Source organism: Struthio camelus, chromosome 6 (genome assembly GCF_040807025.1).
Source record: "Struthio camelus isolate bStrCam1 chromosome 6, bStrCam1.hap1, whole genome shotgun sequence".
NCBI lineage: Eukaryota > Metazoa > Chordata > Aves > Struthioniformes > Struthionidae > Struthio > Struthio camelus.
In genome coordinates, this window is record NC_090947.1 from 46,761,313 (window position 1) to 46,782,809 (window position 21,497).

Sequence of the window (21,497 nt, forward strand, 5' to 3'; positions counted from 1 at the left end):
GACGCAGAGCCCCGCTAGAAGAAACGAACTTTCCTGAAGCCAAGCAGCGAAGGAGAACCTCCCGCCGAGCCCACCCCACCAAAGCCTGCAGTAACAGCTGCTTCGCTCCCTGCTAGCACCTGACGTAGAGGCACGGAGAGGGCAGGTCAACACACACACGAGATCAGAGTCAAACGAACAGGTCTCACACTGCAGGAGCATTGCCAAAGGTGCAATAATTATCTTCCCAATAAGAGGAAAACATTTCCCTTTCCTCAAAGGGAAGACAACTACTGTTTCAACTCATGCCAATAGCGTCGCTTATACTATGACTGTATAATGCCTGGTAAAGGAACAAGCAGGTACACGTGATTTTGAAAACATTTCCGTTTCCATTTCAACTGGACCTGATAATTATTTTATTATGAGCCTTGTAGTAAGTTCTCTACTTCTGTCTCTGATGTATTACTGCATGTATTTGAAACTGCCAAATTCTCCATTATCAAGATCTAGGGGGAACAGGGAGAAGAGAATTAGCTGCTTTGTTTTTCCCTCTGAAAATAGAAAATTATTTCCATTTAACTTTACCTGAGTAACTTAACAGAACATACAACTTCCTAGCTGTATTACGTCAACTAACAACATATTTTAGCCTAAAAAGTCAACCAAAGAAATCTATGTTTTTGTCTTATAATGTCCAGATTTCACTCATGCCTAATACTCAGTGTTTACCACTAAGTTACTGAGAGACCATCTGTGTTGAGGTTCTCTCATAATACAACATAAGCGGCAAAACAAGGAAAGACGTTCTGTGCTTTCCACCTTTGCCCATCTCCTTTAGGCACGCTTTCATGAAGCCCTTTCCCAGGACATTATGGATAACTGTTACCTGCGAAAAATAATAAAAACTAAGAAATGACAGATCAGCAAGAAGTTATCTTATGAAAGATCATCCATTGGGTGAACTGGATTTTAATTCTCACGTATCTTGTTCTGACAAAACTTAAAGAGTCATGATTTTCCTGTGGCATAAAGAATTAGGATAATAACTAGTTCTAAGTAGTAGTAATTATATACAGATGTTTCTCCATATTACTGGAAAGTTTTGTCCCACAGTACTATTACACAAAAAGCACTGACAGTGCTGTGGCATCAAACCAACAGAGCACAAGACATCTCTGCAAGCTGGAAGCATAAAGTAAGTTAAGCGTTTAATCTCCCAGTAATCAAAAGAACTTGACAATTTGTCAGAAGGGATCGTCTCAGCTGCAAGGACGGCCAAAGTTTGGTTTTGCATCCCGCTCCTCCTTCCCTAGGAGCCAGTTCCTGACGATGTAAATGACGACATGAGTCTCGGCCACATTCCCTACAACTGTACTGCCTCCTTGGCATGGCAGTAAACGAAAGTGAATTATATACACAAAAAAAGTCTAAATATAAAGACGTAGCGATACCAATACAATTTTACTTCATGCTGTTCATAAATATTAAATTCATCGTCCTAGCATCATCGTGAACAATGAAAATGGCCTGACCACATGCCTCTGATTATGGAGATAAGCAGACGACAGCTTAGGTTGTCTGCAGGCTGGCTTTTTATCAGTGACTACATATTGGTGTAATCTACAACTTCATGTTTTAGAGGATTATTATAAATTTTCTTTCTGCTTCCCTACTCTTTTGGGGCAAAAACAAACATGCAAGTGCATTTTTTTCTGGCCTGTGAGAGTTCAGGTTTGGAGTAAGAGCACAGTTTTGACTCAGGTTTCCACCAGGACAAAGGCTGACCAGATAACCTATGAGCCTGTAAAAGAAAGTTGTGAAGTGACTGAAAGAAAACATTGTGAATAGAGAGCACTAAATCCTGAACAGAAGGGACTACTGCAGAACATGATGGCGCAAGAGGCCAGAAGTCAGCTGAAGTCCTAACACATCAAGTGTTTCTTACCACAATACCTTTGTCTTTTCACTTCTTTAAGGCTGGAGCTTGAGCTAAAGGATGAGACTTGGACTTGCATCACTGCTTAACATCAATTCAACTCTGCTACTAATGAAACCAAAAGCATTTTTAAAGCACTACTGTCAATAGCAATGCTAAGCATTTCTGAAATCTCACCCTAAGCATCAATTAATATCTGAAGATCTCAGACAGAAAAACTCTAGCTATGGAAAAATTATACATTTTGTTGTGTAATTTCATAACAACAAATTACCTTCTGTCAAGAAGTAAAAATGGTTAAGATTTACTTTTTTTCCCCCAAAAGCTTAAAACATTTGCTTTCCATTTGTGATCTAGAGAGCCCTAGCAACCTACGGACTGTTTCTAGAGGGCCCATAAAGAGTAACCAAGGGAAGCAGTCAAGCTGAAAAACGAATCGTTCTGAGAAATCACTCTCTAAAAGGTGCTGTTTGTGTTGATCTCGGTGTCTGTCATAGGGAATATGTTCCATAAACAGAAATATAATTTAAAGGACTGTGGTTACACAAAACATCAGAGCTCTCTAAGCGCCGACGGAAAAATTAGTGTCCTGCTTTTTCAGAACTGTTCTGATTGGTCTAACGGCACCTTAATTTCTGGGAGTTGACTGAAAACATACTGAAACCTGTTTTCAGCAATGCTACGATGGCTTTTTTTTTTTTCCTAACACCAACAGAAGCTGGTTATTGTCACATGCTTGAAATCGATGTCTATGACAATAAAGCAGCCATTAAGGCAGGTTTTTCATATCTTACTAACAAGTCCAAGTCTTACTAATCTGTTTTACAGTGCAAAATATGGAAGTGAGTCAAGTACGATCCACTGCATCATTGAAATCTAGTCGAAAATATTTTCGACACAAGCAAAGGGTTTTAGAAGAAGTTATGAATATACTTTTTAAAATGCTATGGTTTTCATTACAAGTGTGACCAAATACAATGGAAAATTCTACTTTTATTAATGCAACTGCAATCAGCTCTCCATACGATAACGATGCACACAGTCAGTTTTACAGAACACGTTTCTTAAGCACAGAGATTTCGGTTCTGAAAAATCCTCAACTAAACTGAAAGCTCTGGAAAAGCTCTGTGTATTATGTTCATGGATTTCATAAAGCCAGGTTTGCATTTCACACATCAATGCATATATTTGTTTTTCATGTACTACTGGAGTGAATAAAATAACAATAAATTAGCATGGCTTAAAGTTAGCATATCTACAGCACTCAGTGAGAAATACCCAGCATTTAACAACGGTTTTAAGAGATACTCACCAACAGAAATGTTTGATTGCATATTGCTTGTAATTATATATGTAACTAGCATTTTATCAGTAATGTAACTAGCATTTTATCAGTAATGTTATTTAAGACATTGAACCACATTTTGTAATTAAATCATACCAAATTAAGTTTATTCTGGAAAAGGAACCAAATAATTTCGATCCAAAAGGTAAACTTTAGTACACTGTATCCACATTCTCTGTTATACATAGAACACACGGACGACGGTATAGTGCTGAAGCCACGGACAATAAATCAACAGCAAGTGCAAGGTATTCTCATGCGCGTGCAACCTTTCGTGTGCCAGAATAAAGTTCTCTAATAAGCACAAATTTCCTATTACGGTCCTTCACATTTTCCTACTGCCATAACCCAGATCGTCCCTCTCCAGGAAAGAGGACCCCACTTGAAAAGGGCAGTGATGGGAGCAGGGCTATGTGTGCATGGTTTTGCTGAGCAGCGCGCAAATGCTAATGAATCAGACAACTGCGGGAGCAGGGGGAAAAGGAAAAACAATACAAATCCTGCCTATTCTTCAACACAGTCATTGATTTTCACAAAAAACATAGAAACTTGTCTTTGAACTTCTAGCCTACTTTCAATTATGGCTGAAAACGAACCGCGAGGTTACCGTACGGAGCGGACAGGCACACAGACAAACAGGGGAACAGATGCGCGGTCAAAAGATTTTGAATGGGCTGAAAAAAATTACATCAACATAATTAAAGGAAAGAGGGGAAAAAGCCATCAAATGAACCTCCTGTGTAATTAGTTGCAGCTAGAAATATCACAGAAGTAGCTGAGTTTTATCAGAAACTATATGTGCAGTTTCTTAAAAAGCATTTGCATTCAACTTGTGTTTACACACTTTGTTTTATAAACAGGAGTTAATTTACCTAAACTCTAGGCTAATAAGGCTCTGGACCCAAGGCAGTAACTATTTAAAGATTTTCAAAAAAACACATTCAGACTTCTGTGATTCAAGCTAATGTTATTTGCTATTAAAGAGTACTGTAATAGCCAACACCATTCTGATATACTTTTATTTTAAAAGCTACATTTCCTGTGGTTTAAGGTGACAGCATTGATAGGTATCTGGTTCACTCAATGGTCAAAAAAAAGTAAAATGTTTACACTAGCTGCTGATGTATTTTTAATCTTATCCTTGCACAGGTGAGCCAGAAGGAAATAGGTTGAGCACTGCATATAGCAAGTGGTTCCTTTTAGCCTTTTCACATACAAACTACAATGGGCCTTCTCTAAGCCAGATGGGAAAACTATTCCACACTTCAGCTACTGTCAAGTCCCACAGGAAGTAAGGAGTTTCAATACTTTTATTTAATACTCCAACCAAACATTCCTCTCAATTTAACTGCAACATATTTGCAATGTCCTGTGAAATCTCTGGTAAAGATTTTTTCATTACTGTTCTTAATATAATGTCAACCACAGAGTCCTTGGGCTGACTCCTACTCCTACTCCCACTACCCCCCCCCCCGCCCCGACTGCAATACGTAACTCACAAGAAACCAGTACTTTCCAGGGAAGTTTGGTTTACCGAACCACTACCAGAATTACTTTCCAATGGAATCAAAGAATGTTAAAGCCCTAAAGAACTAAAACCCTCTTTATGCATCTCTATAGTTTTACTAGTAGTTTCAGATTACAGACATTCCTAAACGTTGTTTGAAGACCTTTTCTGAAATTTCATAAAAACATCTAAGATCCTAAAATTTAAAAAAAGGCATCTTGGACTTAAACATAAAAATTCATTTTTAAGCAGAACTACAGTAACACGCTGCAAAATCTCGCTCAGAGCTCTCTTTCTCTTAAAACATTTCCTTCCAGCACTTCTCACAGTTTTTCAGATGGTAACTCTTGCAAGACAAATTCACAATTCAAAATTTAAGATGCAGAAAGTATGTACAGAAGTGGATTTTCTTCTTACAGTCCTAAAATATGCTTTAATTTCTACCTCAAATGTATAAAGTGTTGTATTTTAGACAGCTGTATTATATATTATGCACACAGATAAACTAGCTGTTTGGAGCTTTGTGGTCTAAGTATTTATATATACTCACACACAAATACTACACACTAGCCAAGCTTAAAATAATTTTTCCAAAGTTGAGGAAGGATCAGCTCTGGTTGCCAAAGAAAACCATTCAAATGCTACAATGGTAAGTACTCAAATACAGCACATTTCAAAGGAAAGAGTCTAGAGCTTCAAGATTTTTCTTAAACTCAAAAAAAAAAATTTTTTTTAAGTGAAACCATAGGTTTGCAAAAACAAGTGAAGAATTTTGACTAAAGAAAGTTTCCCCAGGCAAGTATGTTTCCACTTCAACAAACACCTCTAAAACACTGCCATGCTTCTGCATATTCCTCTTTACATAAAGCAATGTATGTCTGCCAAGTTTATTTTGAAAATCACTAGCTTATCCAAGTGTTATACTGTATGTGATGCACACAGAAAAAGTAGGGCTACCTGTCGAAGTAACATCCTTAAGCTGGTTTTAGAAACCCAATTAAATTGACGTACCTTATTTCCAGATATTAAGTCATCATTACAGTGGTACTTTTCTCTAAGCACCGATTTGCACAAGAGAGCACCGATACTACTTGCTCATGAAACAACTGTCTTGTTTTGGATTTGTTTACGTCAAGAACAGCACTCAAAGAATAATGGTACCTGGAAACAGTTTTTCAAGACTACAAAAGGAAATACCAGAGCAAAATGCAGGTAGGAAAGAAATAGCAAAAATTCGCTGTTCACTTCCTGATGCTGGATATACGGCCTGTGCCAACCCTGACCTAGGGGAGCTTACAGAACAGAGCAACAAAAAGTGTACTCTGTGCTCCAGGAACTAATAAAATTAGTCCAGGATTGATTTAACAGTTTACACCTAGAGGAATCCAGTCCACAGGCCAAATGTTTGTGCACCCTCGGTTTAAAGAGGAATCGTTTTAATGGCATGTCACTCTTTCCTTTGGCTGAAGTCGGTATCTTTTTGCTTGTCAGACACCTGTACAATTCAGTCTGAATCAAATTTTACATCTACCCACAGTTTAATAAATAAGGGACTGAAAGGCATTTATGTTGAGATATTCAGTGTACTCTAAAATGTTTATTTTTAGGATTTAATGGCAGAGTACACCATTTTGTAAGATAAAAATCAGGTATCAAATCATAAAATTACTTCCCAAAAGTATTATGCACACTTCAGAAGCTCTTCAACGTTATTTTCTACTAACCGGCCCCACGACGTGAGTACTCGTAGCCCCTTTCCTGAAATCCATAATGCAAATCCCATTCTCGAGTACTCGTTTTCCAAGTCAGATGAGCCACAAAAAAGGTAAGTAAAAGTTCTCATAGCAGTGGAAGTGTTTACCTTTTCACTCCCCTCTGAAACATCTGTTTCCATGGAAAGAGAAGGAGAAAGAGGTTAAATAGGCAGGAGCCCTTCAACCTCAGCGCTGGCTGCTGGTCCCCGAGTTCTGCTTTTGTTTCCATGGCAACTGATGTGGCATCAGGAAAAACAAATACCAAGGATAAACAACAGCTAAGGGTCGGAGTGCTTCTTTACCAAAAATGACCTCTGCACTTCAAAATGTTAATAAACATGAGTGACAAAATCAGAGGCATGGTACAAGAAGTCAAAAAATAACCTGTGAAAATAACCACCTAAGTATGATTTGACACATCTGATTCCTCATGTAGAGAAAAATCTGCATAGCATGAAAACTCTTCATCATCCAGCAAGATACTTCCCCCCCCCACTGTTACTTTTATTTATATATGTATGCATTGCCATATACATAGTTCTCACTTATTTGTTCAATGCAAAGCTGGAATCCTAATACATCATCATTGCCCAGGCATTATGGTAAAACAGAAATTACTTCTGTTTTCGCTCTCGTTTTTTCTTCCTGGGCAGCTAGCTCATCCCCGGGTCGCCACAAGAAGCAGAGACTGAATACAAAACCTTCTCAGCGAGTACCACCCAGGCATGGCTAAACTGCTCAGGACTTCGCCCCTCTCTCCAAAGAGATCGGAAATCGGCTGCTGATTGGACAAAGCTTTAACCGTGTCTTTGCCAGCACAGTGTCACAGAACGGGCGCGCTACCTCTGGACTACGCGGCGCTCTTTAACCTTGCTGTCTCCTGTGCAATTCCCACTCTGGACCTTCAATTCAGGAACTCCTCCTGGAGCTTTTCACCCTGCTGACAGACAGACAGAGCTCATCTCCAGAATTCATAATCACAGCCAGGATATCAGGCCTCACCCAGAGGACGGATTCGGTGAAGGAGGATCTGCTGAAGGACCTGAACATTGAGAGCGCTGTCTGCTATCAACACCATTCTCTTGGCCGTCCCGCAGCCCATTTGCGCAACGTGGCTGGGCCTCAACACCTGAAGCCCCGGAGAGCCAACAGGATCCTTTCCACAATCAACAGACAGAATAAGCAGCTACTGAAGGCCACCACACAGTATTTAGTAGCTTCATTTAAAAACATTTAACCATCGGAGAGAAGGCAGAAAACAAACTGATTTTCTGAAGATATGGAATAATATTGAAGTTATCAAATTATTCAGTGCAAAATACCAACCTATTAATATGATTACATGAAAAACTAACAGTAGGTTACAACCTGTAACCTATAAAGACTGTAATTTATCCCCATGTCTCCAAGTAGCTTGATAAAGGATTACATACATAAATAAAAATTTAACACAGTGACATTGCAACAAGCAGTTAGTTCAAGGCTGCTTATTATAAACGGAAAAAATATTTATATTAGGACTTAAGGACTTGGTCTGGAATCTGCTATCTTCAACCCACTCCTTCCAATTCTGACGATATTTGAGATCGAGGCCATTACAGAAATTTATGAGGCTCATGATACCAGCTATAGTGTTAGAAGAATTTATTTAAGAAGCAGAACAAAAATAGCCTCTTCCCTAGAATAATTTCCCCGAGCTGTATCAGAGCTGAAGAAACACTAAATTGAGGAGCGGGGCAGCTGACTGGAGTTTACAAGTGTTACAGTGCTCTTAATGGATTCATGTACGATATACCTAAGATTAAACATGCACATACCTCTACAGGGACAGGAAAAGAAAGGGATAGGGGAAAAATCTGTATGGCTACAAGTTACATTACGTAAAATTATAGTATATTACATAATATAAACAGTAAAATGCACTTTAACATTTTACATGCAGAAAGAACACAATAAAGGGGCCAAGAATGAAAGAGAGAAGAATTAGTGCCAGCTAACAAACACATGGCATTTTTCCAGCAGAGTAGAACTTCTTTTTCCCCCCTCAAGCCAACATAAAAACCTCAGACCGAGTCCTATAACATCCTTCCAAATATCTTATATTTAAAAAATAAAAAAATAAAAAAAATCCAGCACTATAACCAAGTCATCACAGATCCTGACACCATTCATCATAAAGACAGACAAATCAAGACAGTAACAGAAATCAACGTGGGTCTCATGAATTTGAAATATGTGGTTTGTAAACACTTTTCAGGTCTTAAATTTGTCAGATCTCTTAAATGCCGCTTTTTCAGAATAAAACTGAAGATATTCATGACAATTGCATGAATAAGTCCCACATCAGATTTTCTGTAAATCAAACCCTCTAAAGTGTTTAAAGAATCTATGTTGAAATTATTTTCTAATTTTTTAATAGTATGTCTTATGTAAAATTTTTCTAATAAAAGCCAGTATATGGGTAAAGTAGCACCAGATACCAGTCCAAAGGTCTAACACTGACTCTCCTTTGCCTTTGTAATGCAACATTTTAAGAGTCAGCTTTGCATCTTCCACGGTCTTTAGTATTGCTCAAGAAACAAGCAGTATCTTTCAGTTATGATGTTGCAATGGGATAGGTTACAGGGCTAGACAGCCCCAGTCAACCACCCCAACAGGAAAAGAAGCAACTCCACAGACCTCAGCTGGGGAAGAGAGGAAAGGAGACACAAAGCAAAAGGCCTCTTAGCCTGCTTCTTTTCATGGGAATAGTTCAGTTTTGACTAGGTTAGACTTAAAAAGTTTCTGTTCTTTGGTAAGAAGGAATATTTGATAGTATTACTAGTCTTCACTTAGTTTCATGTATATTTTCTAATTCCACAGTTTGGTAGTTTAGTCAGAGAAAAAGTAGGATGATAAGAAAATGATGGATATTTGTGGGTTTTAACCTGTCTCATGTAGCCATGGAAAGACATTGACAGAATTAGCTAATGCCTTCTTTTTTTTTTTTTTTTCTTTTTAAATATGATAGTTTTAGAACTCCGCTACTATACTTCCCAAATGATATATGAATCTTCATTTTTGCTTTTGAACATTTAAGCTCATAAGCATCACAGTATTAACGACGTTAACTGTTCCTTTATTTCTCCTAGATTTAAAACAAAACAACAACAACAAAAACCTATCCATCTAATGCTCCACCTCAACAGGGCTCACTATGCATCGCCAGACTGACTAAATCCTAATGCAACAAAAAACAACTATCCTTTCTAAGCAACAGATTCTGTGAGCCTCAAAAAAATTATTCTGAATCAATTTTGGAAAAACTGTGTGTTTACACGCTCTGTTCCTGTGCTTTCTATTATCACCTGAGTTCATGCTAAGCAACAAACTGTAACTTGCAGTGATGCTTTCAGCCAAGAATACTAATTTACTACCTGTGGATCACCTTGTCTGTGATAGGTCTCCCCCAGAAGCTTGAAGAAATGGTTCAGTGATTTTTGAGTGAAGAGAGAACACCAGGAAAGGGTTTTTATTGCTGAACATTATTACTAAAAAAAAGTTAAAATGGCTATTAGAAATAATTAGTTGAAAGTTGGCACCAAAATAGCTCTTTAAAAATTAAAAAAAAAAACTTTTGCAAAACACTAGAAATGATTTATTGAGTCATGACCACTCAGAAATTATATATGGAAACAGTCACTTGGAAGGGGTTGCTAACAAAGGGTACTATTCTGTGTACATGAACAGGACATAATATGATGAACATGAAGATCTACCTTAGCACTCAAATTACCTGTATCTACTGTCTACTGCTGGAAGCAAAAGCGAGGACAAAGCCTGAAGAGTGAACCCTTCCCTCAGTCCTTCTAAGTTTTATAAAATGAGTACAAAGCAGGCCAGTTCTGTCGAAGCCAATGGGTGCAGGAGGAGGACACAGAAGATCACTCAGCTTTTCAAAATCTGTAGGAGATCCCATCCCACTTTAACACATTAAAAAAAAGTCTCCTACAACACATAACGCAAGGCACTTTAATGTCCAGACAAATGATTCCAGAAGATGTTTTTCATGTATTATTTAGAAGTATTTTGCAAGCTATCAAAACTACAATTATATAAAGCTTTCAGAAGCCAGAATGTTTTTTAAAGTGGTTGCTCCCTTTCATGCTCGTTTTATAATAAGTCTTAATGTACATTAACATATGATCTCTCTACAAATACATAATTCATTTCTATGGCTGCAAAAAAACAGTAGGCTACACTTAAATGCTAGTTTACGTAAATCATCTATATCAATACAGTAAACTGTTTGCAATATGCTATCTGTTCAACATTATATCAGCTAACACTGAAAATTTACTGCCATCTGCAAGAGTCAAAAGATTATTAATGTATCCTAATGATAATCAAAAGCAACTTGACATACAGAAAATGTCTCCAAAAAAGGGAAAAAAAATTCCAAGCTGCTAACTGTATATCTTAACACACATAAAAAATAAAATTAGTGTAATTCTTTTCCTTTTAGACCCTAATGCCAGGAAAAAATGCACTTTATAGTTGATCGCAGTTGCTACTATACTTAACATTGGTTGTACCTCAATATAAAGAAGAGTTTTTTCCTTCCAGCACTTCATTTGACTACTGCTTTGCATGATGCACACATTTCTTCATACAGTCATGAAAAACAGTGCTTCAAAACTAACCCTCTGGACAAGCCTGAACTACAGCATCAATGCTTTTCCCATTCTTGTTCAAAATACGCTTGGCTCTGTGAAGAAGGCTTGCTATATATTTAAGCCTTGAAAAAAAAGTAATTTGAAAAACACTTCTAGAAAAAAAAATGACAATAACAGAAACATAACTACTAATATCATAGTTAAATGCAAAAGAATAAAAGAGTAATGCAAAATTCAGAAATAATTGGTTGTCATTTTAGGACTACATTTTTTCCTTAAGCTTCCCCTCCCCTTCAAAAATTTACCTCTCCAAACTCTTACATGCATTCAGTAGCAAGTCGAGTTATACATATCCTTTAATATTAGAGTATTTTTATTTGGTGGCTGCTGGCAAATAAAAGTCTTATGAAATACAGGCTGAGCGTTCAGGACATCTCCATTTTGCATTCAAACATCCATTAACTTAGCTTAAAAACTGTACCTTCCAAATCTCTCTCTGGTTATTTCAGGTATGACTGTAACTTTGAGTCCTTCCTCTACTAAGTTTCAGCAATTTTGTATCCTTCTGACAACCTATTACTGTCATTTTGCATCAAATTACACAATAGTCCTAACATGCAAACCCTTTCCATGCAAGTAAAGAACCTTAATCTTTATGCTGGTCAAGACTATAAACCACACCTTTAAACAAGCCTTAGAATCTAAACTTTCTTTCCCTTTCCCATTTCAGTGACACTTTCCTTCCCACAGTAGCCTTTCCGCATGGTCTGTATAGATAAAACAGTGAAAGATCTTGTATCCATCCCCCTGTTGACAGATTGTTAAACTGACTATTCCCATTCAGTACTTCAACTAACAGACAAAAAGAAGAGAAAAGCATCCATTTACTTCTTTCTACTCCCACTTAGGGTAATTTCCCTGAAGGAGCCCCACTTAGGGTAATTTCCCTTGAAGGAGCCAAAAGGTACTCCCTATTGTTTCTAATATGCATGGTAATTTAGAAAATAAAGAATTTCTCTTAACATTGAAAGCTTCTAAAACCCTGCTATGAAGAATTTGATTGTAGAGGTTCAGTCCTCAAGTGATCCAACTAGCCAGCGCTTCTTCCCCCCCCCCTTTTTTTTTTGCCTAAACCAGGCATACTATCTCTGATCTAGCTCTTTTCTCAGCATCCAAAAGGAACAATAAGATGCTTAAAGATAACTCCAAGAATGAAAAACCGATCAGAGCTGCAATGGAAAATACTAGGTTGCATTTCTTACAGTTTTGCCTTTTTTAAAAGTCATATAATAAATGAAAAAAAGCTAGAGTTGTAGGGAGAGACAGTATCTTTTACTAGATCAACTGATATAGCTTGAAAAAACGGCCTACCTTTCAGGCACATATGACCTCCTCCAGATGTTGTTAATGCACTAACTGATGAATACAGTAAGGAACTTTCCCAGACCAGGCTTCCCATCATTCCGGATACATGTACATGAAACAAAAATTCACTTACGTGTTTCCTCAGTAACTCTTTTTGCCTGCATACCAGATTATCAGGTAGCAACTTATATCATATTGAATCAAAAGCTGTATGACAGTGACCATTTTCTGCTTTTATTCCCACAAAAGTTAAGGATGCTCAGAAAGTAGGTTTTTAATCACTGAATACTATAATTCTCGCTTTAGAAGTTCTAGTCACTAAAGTAAGTAAAGATATGGAAAAGTTATCAAACTAAATGTATAAATCAATGGAAATACCTCACTTCATTTCTAAATTGGAAATGGAAAAGCAAAACTGGAAGAAAATGCAACATTTACTAATCCAGCTCAAGTGTGTCATTACTGACCAATGTTTCAAAAGATATGCAGTACATATCTTAACAACAGAGAAGCCAACCCATGAAAAGCATATAGTCCCTTCTAATATAGCCACTAATTTTTCTGCGTGGCACTTGGCAAGACTGTACTTACTGCTATTTTATCACACCATGATTTTGTGTAATATAATTACATTTTATGTTTCTTCCAAGAGCTCTGGGCACACAAAGCATTAAACCCATAAATTGCAGCAACTATAGTTTTAACAAGGTAACCTTGGATAAATCTAGCAAAGATTTCTTATTCAGAACAACAACAAAAAAAAGGACCACAAAGGTTGCATGATGTTATTTTTAGGCTGCTTTGCATAAACAAGATTTTGCATTTAAGATGTGTGTCACTGCTGACCCTTACGTTTTGTTTTTTCAAAGCTCACCGTTTATCATTTTATTCAGCGTTTAGTTAAAATTAAATATTTAATATTGAGGCTGTTATGTGTTGCAAGCACAGCAAAAATGAAAGACCTCTGTGGCTGCAGTGACCAGATTTTAAATGCAGGTAGATCAATAACAAAAAAAAAAAAAAAAAACCACACACACTCAAGCACAGCCTCTATGTGTGAGCAGAATGGCTTATAATAGGTTGTAAATGACTATGTGCTTGCTGTAACCAGCTGTTCCTAAATTATGAATATGCAACCAATTCATGTTCAAGCCAAATCCCAGCATTACTTCCACAGAGAAATCCCAGTAGTTTTTGCTTGTTCTACATGTTAGCTCTGTTAAGGATACAAATAGCAGTAAGCGTCAGAACAAACAGGACCAAACTATTGGCATTTCATGCACTAGGTCCATTATCACAGCAGGGGTTGTCAATCTCTGGAACATTCCTATAGCAGCTCAGGCAATACAACAATGATCTCCCAGAAACAAAATCAGAAAAAATATTAAAATCTCTGCAGCATGCACCAAGTCCCTCTGCCAACCTAACGCTTTTTTGCTTCAGCCAATCAGACTGTCAGCTCTGACCTACTAGAAGGATTACATCAAGCTTCAAACATTTAAAAACATCAATCATAAAAACAAAGACAGGACATTGAATTATACAGTATTAACCTCCAGGGTTTGCATACAAAGACCTTAGATTTATTTATGTCCCAGTGCGTTAAGAGCTTCAGTACACCGTTCTTTACACCAAACCGGCTGCCAATTTGATGAACCTCTCCGCCCTCAGCAGGAGTGCAGCGTCTTTGATTAATGAGTGCATGCTTGTGGAAAAGTGTAAGAACAGAAAATAGGATAAAAAACACACAATTATGTTCCTACACATCCGCTGGACCACTGCAGTAATTATCTTAAAGGCTGGATTTCTCCTGTACAAGAAAAGACAGAGGGGGGAGGAAGGGTTGCTGCTGATCGTATTCGCTTACCCCACACTACCGCTATTCTAAAACACATTACTAAAACGCAATGTACTGTTAATTAAAGTCTCTTACAGCATTTTAAAAAATAGAAATTCATGAATACAAATTGAGTACTAAATAATTTGAAAGAGCTCACTGCATCTTCAAAACAAAGGAATAAATAGCCCCCAGAAGATATCAAAGTTGTAACTTCTCACCCAACAGTCTCATGAACCGAGATTCAAGTTCAAGAACAGCTGAACAGAGTATTTTGTGACTTTAAATGCCTATATTTAATTAAATGTTCCAAAGAAAATCGTGCTTACGCTTCCTATACTTCACAAGGAAACACTGGTAGGGTTTTCCTATAACGCGACACTAACACGCTTCACGATGACTTGCAACAATTCTGGAGCAGAAGTAAGTTCTGTGTAAGGATCCAAGAAAAGATGGCATTGTCTGATGATCGCTGCATTATTTTTAAACCTACTTTCTTTTAGAAGATTTTATACTGCAAATATTACCTGAGACCAGGCTTTACACTCCGCAGTGACCTGTTGGCTTCAACGGGACTGTCCACAATAGTAAACGCTCCATCAGGTAGACTAGTTTTCAGATGGTGCTTTTACATTTTTACTAGTTTAAATTTTAAGGTTTTCTGTGATCCCCCCCCCCCAACCAGGGGCTAGAAAAATCTCTGCAATCTCTTGCTGTAAACTACCAAGCCTTCACCCATTCAGCTCTTTACAATGCCTGACCTACATCAAGTGAAAGGAGAGTCCTATGTCCTTTACACAGAGAAAACAGGACATTCAGGAGGCCCTGATGGGTGTGAGGAGAAAGGCAATGGGAGAGATTTCATGTTAATGGCAACAGGCATCATCCTTCTGAAAGGATGAAATGCACACTGACAAACCTATTATCTTTTTATAAGTCAGTACTTTCAAAGACTACATCTGAGAGTTTATCTGTCATTAGGTGAGGTCTGAAATACACACTGTACTGGATGTTTGTCTCTTCCCCACAGATCTGGAAAATTTCCACAGAAGAGAATAAATTTATTTTAAGAATTATCAAGTACATAATTGTAGAAGAGAAGAAAAAAAAAATTCTGCGTCTTCCCTTCCTTGTTACTTCATTAAAACTGCAAATGAGCACAAGTCCTCCTCACTAGGAGTGTTTCTTTCGCCTGGTAGTCTCATTAAATACTCATATAGCAATCAAAATAATTTTCCCTCCCCCCCCCAAAAAAAAAAAACCAGAATCAAAACGACATAATAGAGGTTTTTGTTTTCTTTCCAGTAATGTCTCAAAGGGATTGTGTATCAGACTTTTAAAAGTACACTGAAAAAAATAATTTCTAGGGCATTATATAACTAAATATAGGGCAGTAAAGAAGAAAGAGAGTAAGTGAAAAATGTAACACATCTAATACATGAAATGACATGATAACTGGATTATACATTCTATACTGATTGTTTTAACCTTAAAATTGTATGGTTAAGATACAAAATAATGGAAAAATACGACATCTTGCTTGGATATTCTGCAAAGAGACTGAATGAAAACATGATCCCAATTTTTAATGGCTATCTGCACTCAACTTGATGTCGTTACTCTCGGCAGAAAACAAACTAAGCATTTCAGTTTTTGAAAGAAACATATTCTACTAATCACACTACAAAACAGAGTCAGCGAACACAGCGCTCCTTCCTATTTCTAACACCAACTCCTAAGGATTTTGGTAAAAAATTAAATTGTCTGTGCATCGGGGTCCTTAACTGTGTAACAGTGAAGCTAATACCCACCTTCACAAAGTACTAAGAGGCTCCTATGAAAAAATTAACATGAACCTACTGTTTTCCTGATGCAAACCTTCTGACAACTCACCTACTCTTGATCTGTTTGTTGTTTGGCCTTTTTCTTTTCTTTTTTCTTTTTTTTTTTTTTTAAATAAGCAACCAAACTGGGTGGGGGAGGTGAGGGAGGTTCCTTTCTCTAATCTTACCAATACAGTATCCTTGTTTCCATTACTCATCCCCAAAGAGTTAAACACAAAAGAACTCCAAACCCCTACCACCCATTTAGGTCTATGTCATCAAAGATGCACTTCCAGTCTACCAGTACACAATACTAACAACACAATAAATTACATTTTTTAAATGAGTAAAAATGTAATACTATAACTGATTTTTTAAAGCATAAACACCAGTCATAATAAAGGTCTGCTTTTGGTGAGGTGGGGAAGATCATCTGCACCCACATCTAGGATTCTCCATAATGTTATGTTCACCATAGATATCAGATTTCTTTAAAATATGTTGATACGTGTTCATTACATTTTCTCAGCGTTCAGAATGTTGTAGTCTAGACTACCCAATCATCATGAAAAACACTGCCCTCCCCCTTAACACCTCTGCCAGTGTTTCTTCGGGTTGCAATTTAGGATCACAGACTAGTTTATAACATGATATAATTTACTTAATGTTGTAAAATGCAACTAACTCAAAAGCTGTTGGCTTTTATTATATTATTTCTTTATCTGAAGTCTCTGCTACAAGACAGGATATGACCTCAGATAATTAAGTACCCCTAGAAGTACAAAAATAAATAGGTACTGAAGCAGTACTTGATTTTTATTAACTCTTATTTAGGACAAAAACTAAGAGGCCTTTAAAATAAGCTGGTATTAAGGACAAATTGAAAAAGAAAAAACACACAAGTTATCCGAATTATGGGATACCACTGGGGTGTGCGTGAAGGTGTATGGCTGTGTGGGGGCGGGTGCACGTGGAGTAAATTGTATTTCTGGTTTTGCTAAATCTGCCTTTACACAGCTCACGTTTCGTAGCCACAAACAGGCCATTATAAGAATATTATAAAACTAAAAGCAGCCAAATACTGATACCTCCTTTCCCTGATTCAGGGAGATTAGACAGAACATAGACTTTCTGGCAACTGTGATATTCCACATCTTGTATGGGAACACAAAAGTAGCGACAAAGACATTAACAATTGCAGCTCAAGCTGGGAGTGACTGTTCTGTTTCAATTCAATGACACCACTAATGGCTTCTTAGCAGCTCCATGAAATCAACCAGCTGTCAACTCGATGCATCACAAGGAACAGCTATGCACTCCCATAAGAAAAAGCAACACATCAGGATGTTTTGCAAAACATCTGCTCCTTTACACTGCAGTTCTATAATAAACATGCAAACAAAGAAATAAGAAAAAGGACAACAGGAACTACAAAATACTTCCATTACTTTCCTATTTGCATTTTAAGTAAACGTCTCCCAAAAAGACAAACGTCTCAGTTTTGTAGCATGTTCTTCTTGCCATAAGGTCAGAATAAAGACTAAATATACTGCAGTGTTCAACCAGTGCCTATTCCCTGTATAATATAAAAATATTGCCAATTTACCTTTCAAAAATGGAAAGCACCTTATTACACAGTAATGGAAATCAACTATTTCTCCCAAAACCACAAAATATGTATTTAGTTCTCTCTCCCCTAAGGCCATTCAATGTTATTGACAACCTAGAATAATCCACAAGTATCAGTCCTAAAATAAATATTTTTTGTGGGAACATTTACCTGGAAGGAACACAGTACAGTGGTATTTAGTTAAAAACGAGAGAGAATTACTAGTACTGCAATTCTAGCTTACTACCAATAAACATTAATCACAAAAGCTTATTCTGTGCCTTTTGGAACTGACTTTGAGGCAATAATGAAAAGGGAACATTCCCTCATTCTATACAGAAATGTTTTCATTCTCCAAAGACTTGTCCTTGGAGGATACCTTCTTTTAATAGTCCATCATTTGCAAGGAATTGATGCAATCTGTGATTAAAAATAATCTGAACTTAACATCTCTCGAATAAAGACATACCCCAACTCCTGAAAGTTCCATCTATGAACACTGGACAAAAAATATTTCAGTTATGATTTTCCAAATGCTATTTGATTCACTGATTTTGCAGCATTGTCACAAAAACATGCACAGTTTATTACAGGTGTAAGACATCAAATATACTTAACGACCATTTTCTTAAACTGCTTATCCTCTGTGGCTCACCATTTATAATCTACCAAATCTTCTAGGCCTTTGTTGCATGTATAATTTAGATCCATCTGTTCTATGTGCTTTTAACTATTTAAACATTTTCATCTACCCAAGATTCACGTAACTGGAAAATATTCAATTCAACCACACTTTCTAATATAATTTTTAAAGAATACACTAAGGTAAATCTGACATTTCTTAATGTAAATGCTTACTATGAGCACAGTCCTGAAGATACTTTCGTTAGATCATTCAACCCTGAGCTGGTTAGGAAAAACAAAAAAAAAAAAAAAGTCTTGATGTACTAAGAGGGATTCCTATTACTTTCCATGTTAATTGTTGACAATGTTTTTCCCAACCCTGAAGACAAAGGAAATGCAAATTAAACACAGGCAGTTTCATGTTCTTGTTACTATGACTGCAAACATACAGCAAGTAAAGCAAGTAGAGGTGGAAAAAAATGGAAAATCAAAACTTCACTTTCAATACTTTATCAAGTACCCAGTGTTCCAGTAAGTTTTACCATCTGACCAGAAAAAATTATATGAGATCTAAAAAAAAAAAAAAAAAATTGAGAAGTAAGTTAAAATAATAGTACCTTTTATTGTCTCCTTTTCCACAGAAACTGACACAGAGCTTATAAAAAAAAAAAAGCCTTTTGCTAATGAATTTAGTATACTAGCCACATTCTGCTATCCATTGTACAGCATCTGGAACATAATCCAAACTACATGTAATATATAAAGGTATTTTTCCAGAGCAACCCTGCTAACAACATAGTTAAAAGTTTGTTGCTTCCAAATATGCACCAATCTGTCATTTACAAGTGAAAAAGCTGTGTATTTCCACATTCCGCATCCCAAAGAGAGACTGTTTAATCCTCAGGGAAGATTCTGGACCAAGGCTTTCATGTGAACTTCCTATCAGATAGCTACTTGCTGTAAACACAAATAATGCTCCTCTCTGGAGGAAATGGTACTTAAGGTAAGAACTTTGGAATTTTCTTTTTGAACAACTGAACACTTAAGTACATTTTACATAGTAAATGCTGAAAGGCCAAGAGAAAATAAAAGGCAGGACAATAATCCAAAAGCAGAAGGACTTCCCTAGCCGTTACAAAAACGGACACCAGAGAAGGGAGTGCACACTTAAGGAGGAAATATTAACTGGGAGCCTTCGGCTTTAAAGCGCTGCTTACAGCACCTTGGATCAGGAATCCCGGAGGAAAGCACACACTCTTGGGAAAATTCCCCTTAAACTTTACATGACGTCACTGTCTCTCCCTGTAACATTTCCTAAACTTTGAGCCTTATCCAAAAGGGTCTTCAGGATTCCTGCTCGTTCCCCCTAAAAGAAACTGACTTGGGAATAAAAATTGGCCCAAGATGGCGAAAGGCTTGTTGTTTAGAGGGCAGAAAAATGGAGGATATTGTAATATACACAAAGGGATAAATTTCAGCAGCTCGGCCCAGGGCTGCAGCTGCCTGGCTCTCTCCGAGGCGGCAGCACGCCTCCACAAAAGCGGCAGGCGAAGAGGAGCGGGGCCGGGGCCGGGGCCGGGGCGGAGCGGCCGCCCGCCGCCCCTCCGCCGACAGCGGGCTGCGCCGGGGCCGCCGGCCGCGCAGGAGGCGGCAGGGCCCGGCCCGGCCCGGCCCGGCCCGGCGGCCGGCGCCGCCCCCGCGCACTGCGGCCCCGCCGGGCGCCCCCGGCCGCTCCGCGCCCGCCGGCAAGGGCGGCCGGGGCCGCCGCGCAGCGCCCCGCCCGGAGGGCACCGCGGCCGCGCACCAAGGGCGGAACCGCCGGCACCGGCCGCCCGCCGCCCGCCCCGGGCCCGGGCCCGCTCGTCCGGCCGCCGCCGCCACAAAGGGGCGCGGGCCCGCGAGCCCGGAGCGGCCGCCCCGCCGCCGGCGCGGATCCCCGCCGGCCCAAACCCGCCGCCCCCGGCCCCGGCCCCGGCTCACCGCGGCGCTCCGACGGGCTCTGCCTTCCCCCGGTGCTGCGGCGGGCGGGGCGGCGAGAGCCAGCCGGCCTCCGCGCCTCCCCGCGCCCCGGCGCCCGCACTGAGCCGACCCCCTCCGCCAGGCTTATCCAGCCTCGCCAAGCCGAGTGACGTCAGCCAGCGCGGCTCTCCTGGCTCCAACAATGAAAGTTGCTGTTCACAAGAGGGAAAGAGAGGGAACTGTTCATCTCGACCCAGCCCCGTAACAAATGACCTACCGGCTCCCAGAAGGAGCAGGGCAGAGCTGCCCGCGGCCGCCCCAGCGCAGCCTCCGCGCTCGCCCCGTGCCCCGCGCTCGCGGTTCGCAGAAAGTTGCCGGCGGCGAAGGCTTCACAAAGAACAATGAAGAGATGCCAGCCCGCGTTTGCTCACTTTTGAAGGACGAACTAGTGGGGAGAGGACCAGGCAGCCCACCTCCCGCACCTCAACAAAACGCGTCCTCACGCTGCCAACTGAGCTCAGGTAAAACACAGAAACAAGACAGATGCGGTGATATCAGCACACAACAGCCATCTACTGAAACAGGACAACGCATCTCCCCAAAGAGCAGACATTTTAAAGACGCCTCGTAATGTTAGGGATTCGCAGCGGAAGAAACATCCAACTTTTACATTTCGGAGAACTGCCTTAACAATTTCCAGCAACACAGGCAACGGGAGGGCAAATAAGTTTAACAAAGCATGCGTCTCCATTAAGATTCACCAGCTATCGGCATCTAAAAACGTCTAGTACATCCGTTAAAAACCATTATTCTTGTCTTGCCTGAAACAACGTATACAGAGGGGTTTTATAAAAGGGTGAAAGCCTGTGCCTCCCTATACCAACCCTTTAAACTACACACGTGGTACCGCTTCTTTTTCTTTTTTGGCATAGTCTCAAACTCGGCCAGGGGTAAAGTACACTTCAAGAGCCAAAAGATATGCTCCCTATAAACCATAACAATATAGATTTAAAGTTACACCACGGCACAAGGAAAAATATCCCTCAAGAAGTCTAAGTGATTTCAGTATAATCCGATAAAATATTACATTTGCAGAATTCA

At 39.0% G+C, this 21,497-nt stretch overlaps 1 protein-coding gene across 33 annotated transcripts in view; it reads right to left on the reverse strand.

Moving 5' to 3' along the window:
• Positions 1-20,795, reverse strand: part of BAZ2B (bromodomain adjacent to zinc finger domain 2B) — a 158,820-nt gene extending 138,025 nt beyond the window's left edge. For 27 of the 33 annotated variants that reach the window (XM_068949532.1, XM_068949528.1, XM_068949521.1 and 24 more), the window contains exon 1: positions 20,418-20,540. The gene's annotated coding sequence lies outside the window, so the exon portion shown is untranslated. Of the gene's footprint in view, positions 1-20,417; positions 20,559-20,673 lie in introns of those variants that run through there. The other 6 variants (XM_068949533.1, XM_068949529.1, XM_068949531.1 and 3 more) reach the window with 3 other exon arrangements.
• Between the last annotated feature and the right edge of the window lie 702 nt (positions 20,796-21,497).